Consider the following 7,693-nt stretch of genomic DNA (forward strand, 5'->3'; position numbering starts at 1 on the left):
TTCAATTCCGAGTCTCTCCATGACCATATTAGGGCAAAAGGGGCGGTTGGTGAGTCGAAAATCATAGGTAAAATTTGGCGGATTTGGCCCGGTTAAAACCATAAAACCCCTCCGATGAAACTCTTCATGTTTCCCATTTCACGTAATTTTTTTATTATTGTATTCACCGTCTTTTTCTGTGCAGGTTAGCCGAAGAAGAAACCTTAGCTGCGAAGAAGAACTGGTGGAGCTGCTGCAGCCAGAGACCCCTAGCCAGTAGGATCGATTGTTTTGTTATTTTTGGCCAACAAGGCCTCATAATATGTTTTTCTGTAAGGGTACATGTAAAATTGGCCAAAATTGGCCAGGATGAGGCGAATCACCGCCATCGGTGGTGCCGTGCCAGAACCCTAAAATTGGTCAAAAAGGGCTTTTAACACCAATTTAGAGTTTTTTGGGTATTTTTAGTTGCGTAATGAGTATTTTGATTTTTGTAGAAAAATTCAGAAAATTGAAGACCCGTTAGGAGGCGTAATAAACAACGTAACGTCTAAAAATACCAATCTGGGTAAGGATTTCTCACCATATTCTCTGTTACAATAAATAGAGGTTTAATAATCATTGTGTTTTGTAAAAATTAAAAAAATTCTAATAATAATTACAGGTCACTAGTGGAGTCGAAAAGTTGGACAATGTACAATTGTTCTAAGTTCGTCTATGTGGTTATTTATTTTTCTATACTCCTAAATTGCGTATTGTTCCACTGTATGATTTAAATTATCACATTTAATTACTTTTTTGTTATTAATTGTGTGATTATAATTCTTATCTAGTTGACTGAGTTAAAAATAAAGGCATTGAGTATGTTTTTTAATTGTTAAGGTATAAAAATGTATTGTCTGCATAAATATCATTTAATTAATTTGTGAATATGATATGAGAGGTTATTATGCACTTGGTATTTATTTTATTGATGGAGATCTTTATGTGAAAGGCTTATTGGGTATCCTAAGAAATGGCAGACGAACCTGGTACATAAGGAACCATACCATAAACGTTATCTCAATCGAACGGGACTGAGAAGTCCCATACCAGAAGAGTTTGAGAGATATAATTTACCCTCATACCAGACGGAGTATCGAGGTGATGGAATGTTTGGCACCCATTACCAGACGGAGTATAGGTACGGTCGGTTAATTGATAAATTTGAATATTTAATTCATGCGTAGGGAGACATCTCTATGGACCCCCCAGGAGTACCAATAACCAGGTAAGAAAGAAAAATTATCGTTTCTTGTTCACTTGTGCGTGAAATTGAAAATTTGTATGGATATTGGTCTTTATAGGTTTATTTTTGGAGAATTCATAACGGTAAATATGGAATAAACAGTTTTCTTCATGATAAATGAATTTACTTAAATTAAAGGCTCTATTAATTAGTTTGTGATTTTTACCAGCATTTGTTTTCCATATCAGTGATTAACGTGATATTATTATTGGGTTAGTGTATCTCACCATTCTATTAACCATTTCACATCAAGAGAACCAGAGCAAGATTCAGATCCCCATCAGCAAAAAAGTTATGAGTAGTTTACCTTCAGGATCCCTTTAAGAGCTAGTGGAGGACCACTAGGACATTTATATATTTGTTTTAAATTATTTATTTGCTTCTTTTTACGAGCCACTGTAGTATGAGTATTCACGTAGCTCTATTGGGCATTCTAATTTACTGTGTTAGGAATGTAAACCCTAACATTATTATTCACTTCTGCATTTAAATTATAAATTCACTTCCTTTAAGTTCTGAGCTTTTACAAAGAAAGTAAGGGAATAGAAAGAAAAAGGTATATGAGGGCAAAAAACAAAGGAGATTCGATAATATTATCATTTGAGAATTCAGTACAAAAGAAGATATTTAAGACATTGAAGATTAAAACTCAGCAATTTATCTAAAGTTCTAATCTTATCCCGTTTTTGTAATATCCAGTTCTGAAATTTGGCCCGAAATTAATTTTAAAAAAATAAAAATAAAAATAAAAATATATAAATATAATTTTTAAATTTTTAAATTTTTATTTAATATAAAAATTAGAAAAAAATAGGTGAATGATGAAATTGAAAATAATTTTAAAGAAAAAAAAGTAAAAATTTGGGTTCAGTGGGTGTTTTTGAAAAAAAAAATCAAAAACTGGGAGTCAAAACACAATTTAAGAAAAATATGTCACGTAGGACCTCCCAGTCAGTAGCCTGATGAACCAGAATGCGCCGCGTGGCAAGGCACGCTGACTCGGTGCCATGCGGGAGGCCACGCTAGCAATTCGCATGCCTGCGATCGAACAGTCTGGATCCATTTCCTCCTTAAGTGTGGTCGGACGGTCGCGATTAAACTTGATGAACGATCCAGATTCGTTTCCTTTTTAAACGCGTCCGTACGGTCTAGATCAAATTACGGTGAACAGTTCAGATTCATTTTTTTTAAACGTGATCGGACAGTCGAGATCAAATGCGATAAACAGTCTAGATTAAAAGGAGACAAATATAAATATCTCACTTCACACAGAACCCTAACCCTAGTCGCTAGCCCCCTGTCGAAGAAGAAAAACCAGTCGCCGAAGAAGGGAGCTGACCGTTGCCCCCCACCATGCCGGAGCCACCTTCGACCCCCAAAAAAAGGTAAAATTTTTTTCATTCGCTTGAAATTTAATTTTGAACACCCCCATGACCAAATCAGATCAAAAAGACCGACGGATGAGCTGAAAAACTGCGGGTAAAGTGTAACTCCCAAATTTTTATTATTTTTATTTTTAATTTATTTTAATTTATATTAGAATTTTAGTTTAATTTTTCAGCATTTAATTTATAATGTTTTAATTTAATTTAATTTAATTTAATAAAAATAAAAATAATAACAATGATAAAATAGGATAAAATTATTTTTGAGATTTAATTGAAATTGATTTTGGGAAAAATTGGTAAAAATTTAGATTCTTGTGGTGTTTTTGAAAAGAAAATCGGGAATCGGGGGTCAAAATATAATTTAGGAAAGTTGTACAACGTCAACAGCCCCGACCAACCAGAACATGCCATGTGGAAAGGAAGCTGACGCGGGTGGCCACGCAGGAAGGAGCCGCGTGGGTGATCTGCGTGCACGCGATCGAACAGTCCAGATCTCACGCGTGCGGATGACCCAGATTGAATCACGCACGGATTGCCCAGATCGCATCAGGATGGACGGCCCAAATTTATTCCCATTTTAATCGCGATCGGACGGTCCAGATTAAATCGTGATGGACGGTTGAGATTAAAAGAGAAATGTTATAAATAACCTCACCCACACCCGACCCCAAACCACAGCCGCCAGTATCCTCACCGGAAAAGAAGAACCAGTCACTGGAGGAGCCGGTCGCCACCACCCGCAGCCGCACCGGAGGGTTTTCCGACTACCAAACGAGGTAAATACTTTCCCCTTGGCTTGTTTTTCGATACTGAATCTGCCTATGGCCAAATCAGAGCCAAACCACCGACTAATCGGCCGAAAAATACCGCCGAAGTCTAGCGGCGCCGTCGTGGCTTCCCTCGATTTTTGCCTCCGATGAGGCCCTTTCCGGTTCCCATTTGATGCAATTTTTACACCACTATGATCACCGTCCTTTTCTCTACAGGTTGACCGGAGCAAAACACCAAATCGCGACTCGCGCCGGAGAACCTGTCGCACCTGAGAGCTCAGCCGCCTGTAATTCTCAGTTTTTCGTGATTTTTTTGGCCGAAAATGGCCAACCCGAGGCGGATCACCGCCGGCAGGCACCCAGCCCATTTCGGTTGCTCCTTACCGCATAAGCTGCATTGAGATGGAAGAGTTGAGGAAACAGATCACTAAATTGCAAAACATTGATTTTATTAGACATAGTGTGTCCCCTTGGGGTGCCTGAGTCACTTTTTCAAGGAAGGGAGATGGAACGTTGAGACTGTGTATTGATTACAGAGGATTGAATAAGGTTATGATCAAGAACAAATATCCCCTTCCCAGAATTGATGACCTCTTCGATCAGCTGCAGGGTGCACAGGTCTTCTCTAAAATAGACCTGTGATCAGGTTACCATCAGGTGAAGATAAGAACATAAGACATCCCCAAGACAGTATTTCGAACCAGGTACGGACACTATAAGTTCCTGGTCATGCCATTTGGGCTAACTAACGCCCCGGCAATCTTTATGGATCTGATGAACAGGGTGTTCAGAGAGTTCTTGGATCAATTTGTTATTGTGTTCATCGATGATCGGAGCAAAACATTAAATCGCGACTCGCGCCGAAGAAGTCGCCGCACCCGAGAGCTCCGCCGCCGGTAAGTCTCAGTTTTTCGTGATTTTTTTGGCCCATCGAGGGCCCTAGGATTGTTTTATCGCAGGAACCAATGCAAGTTTGGCCGAATTCGATCGAAAACGGCCAACCCGAGGTGGATCGCCGCCGCGGGTGGCGATGGCGTCGCCGGAGCACGACGGAGCCGCCGTGCCGGAATTTTGATATTGGATAAAAAGGGGCCCTGGGTCTGATTTGAGATTTTTTGAGACACGTGCAGGTTCCAGTAGTGCGTTTTAGTTTCCTGAGAAAAATTCAGAGAATTTAGGGACAGCCCGTAGGCACACTGTAGAGCCGATTTCAGACCCCGAAATAAATAAGGATCTCTCACCCTATTTCCTATCACAGCATTAAAGGTTAATAAATGATTAAACGGTATTTTATGAATTCATAAATATGTATAATTAATTAAGATTGCTAATAGGGCCCGAACCTGATGTATTTGTCGGTTTATTTCTGTTTGATGTATTTTACAGTCTAAATGCAGTATGGTATCTGATGTATTTATTTTATGGTTTCGTATGCATGAATCACGATTTCGTTTATTATGATTTGAATTATTGAGAACCCGATACTGTGTTGTTTTGTTTGGTGTTCATTACTGGTTTACGTGTTTATGTATAATTGGATAATTGAGACCAGGAAAAATGGAAAAAGGTATATGAATTTATAAATGCATAATGGCTACAGCCTTACTAGATATCCTGAGAGATGGTGGACGGACCGGATCCGTAGGGAACCCTACCGGGAACGTGGTCTCTCATTTCGAACGGGGTATGGAGACTTTATGTGTTTTGGCGCTCATACCGGATGGGGTATGGGGACGGCCCGTTTCACCCTCATACCGGACGGGGTATGGGGACGGCCCTAAAATCAGGTTATTAATGTTAATAGTTCACGTGTATCGGGGACCCCTTATGGATCCCCATTGATACTAGTAGGCTGGTAAAAGAGGAAATTTGTTGTCTGATTATTGAAGTGCAAAAGTATAACATGTGTTATGTTACTAAGTGTATATAATTTTATGATGGTTATAATATTATTGTTTTCATATGTTATTTTCACGAATCTCACCGAGATAAGTGGACAGTAAAGATTTTTATTATTAATAAATGAGTTTGTTATAAATTATACTCCATTGATCGTTTTTGTTTTCTACCAACCTTTACTTCTGTGGCAGTGAGATAGTGTGATGTCTTTACTGGGCTAGGGTAGCTCATTCCTTACTTAACCATTTCATATCAGGAAGACGTGGTTCCCGAACCCGTTCCGCAGAAAGATGACGAGTTAGATGCCTAAAGATTTTATAGTTCTATTTATAGTTTTTATTTCAAGTATTTTTTTTAATTAGCTTATTCTTTCATACGTTGAATACGTTTATGGTTATTGTGTAAGGGATGTTAATCAGAATTTTTATTTTACTTCTGCATTTAAAATTTTTAATACATACATCTTCATTTAAATTTTCGGGGCCGTTACATAAAGTCCAGCGATGCTGCCGCAGAAAAAAGCCAAAATCGCCTCCGATAAGTCCCTTTCTGATTCTCGTTTCTTGCAATTTTTCTACCATTCGATTTTCTACAAGTTAACCGAAGAAAAATACCCAACTGCGAAGGTGAAATGACGAAGCCGTCGCACTAGAAAATTTCACCATCGGTAAGTTTTTTTTCAACTTTTTCGACCAACCAAGACTCATTAACGTATTTTCTCGCAGGGATGAGTATAAAACTAGCTGGAATCGGCCAAAACTGGCTGAAAACGGCTAGTTCGAGGTAAACCCCTTGCTGCGGATGGCGGTGCCGTAGCTAGAGCACGGCGGTATCGCCGTGCTGGAATTTCAAAATGGGACAGAAAATGTTTTTAACATTGATTTTTAGGTTTTTGGGATATTTTTAGGTATTTGAAGCGTGTTTTAATCGCTGAAGAAAAATTAAAGAAATTCGGGGACCGCCAGTAGGCGCAATTGAAAGTTTTGTGTTTCAGACACCGATTCGAGTAATAATCCCTTACCTTATTCCCTGTTATGACATTGAAGTCTAATTATAAATAATACGATATTTTACAAAATTTAGAAAACTTCGATAATTAATTACATATTACTTATGGAGGCAGAACCGGTTATTTTTTATTGTTTGTCTTGTTTTAACTGATTATTTGATTTTACAGTTTCTAATGCATGATAATATACTGAAATTGGTAAGATGATTTGATTGTGTTTCCTTAATGTAGGTATTATTTGTTTTGCGTGATTTACAGTTAAATTGTGAAACTAAAAATTAAATATAAACGAAAAATTTGCTTTGTCAAGTGAATGAATAAAACGGTTGTCTTACTGGATATCCTGGGAGATGGTGGATGGACCGAGTACATAGAGGACTCTACCGTAAACATTACCTCATACCGGACAGGGTATCTATGAATGTTATTTTTTTTGTGCTCATACAGGATGGGGTATGAGAACAGCCCGATTCACTCTCATACCGGACGGGATATTGAAGGATGGTACTTTTGGCACTCATACCGGATAGGGTATAGGGACAACCGATTAGTTGGCAAGTTTTGTTATAGGTTCACGCATAGTGGGACATCCATATGGACCCCTAGGGATACCAGTATAGAAATAAAAAGAGGAAGTTATTTTTCTGGTTAATTAAATATGAGATTATGATGTTGTTTGTGTTATACCTCTATAGGTCGGTTTTGAAAATCTCGCCACGGTAAGTATACAATAAATAATTTTATTTATGATAAATGAATTTACTTAATTTAAGATTTTTATTAATTATTTTTATAATTTTTACCAACCTTTATGTCTGTATCGGTGAGTAATGTGATATTCTTACTGTACTAGTGCAGCTCACCATTTTATTAACCATTTTAGATCAATAGGACCAAGATCCAAATCCCGATCAATAAGGGGGTTGAGAATAATTCACCACCCGGACTCCTTTCAAAGACTAGTAAAAGTCGTCGTATGAAACTTAATTGCTTACTTTTTATTTATTTCTTGATTTTTCGCTTGTTATTTTAGAAAAGTCATTCCCGTAATCATATTGGATATTCTAATTTATTGTGTAAGAAATGTAAACTCTAACTCTATTATTTTGTTTTCGCATTCAATTTATAATTTATTTTCTTTTAAGTTCCGGATCGTTATAATTTTACTTTTGTTTTTATTGATTTTCTAAATAATACGCTAAGACCACATACTTGTATTGTAATTAGATTCTTAAAATGTACATGTAAATTTTAATTAAAATAATAAGTCCAGATCAAAATGTATATGTCTAACATATTCATATTCTCTATTATTTTACATTATATTTGTAATAAAAAGACAAGTGTAATAATTAATATC

This window comes from Carica papaya, chromosome 7, assembly GCF_054855325.1.
Source record: "Carica papaya isolate Zhongbai chromosome 7, ASM5485532v1, whole genome shotgun sequence".
NCBI classification, from domain to species: Eukaryota; Viridiplantae; Streptophyta; class Magnoliopsida; order Brassicales; family Caricaceae; genus Carica; species Carica papaya.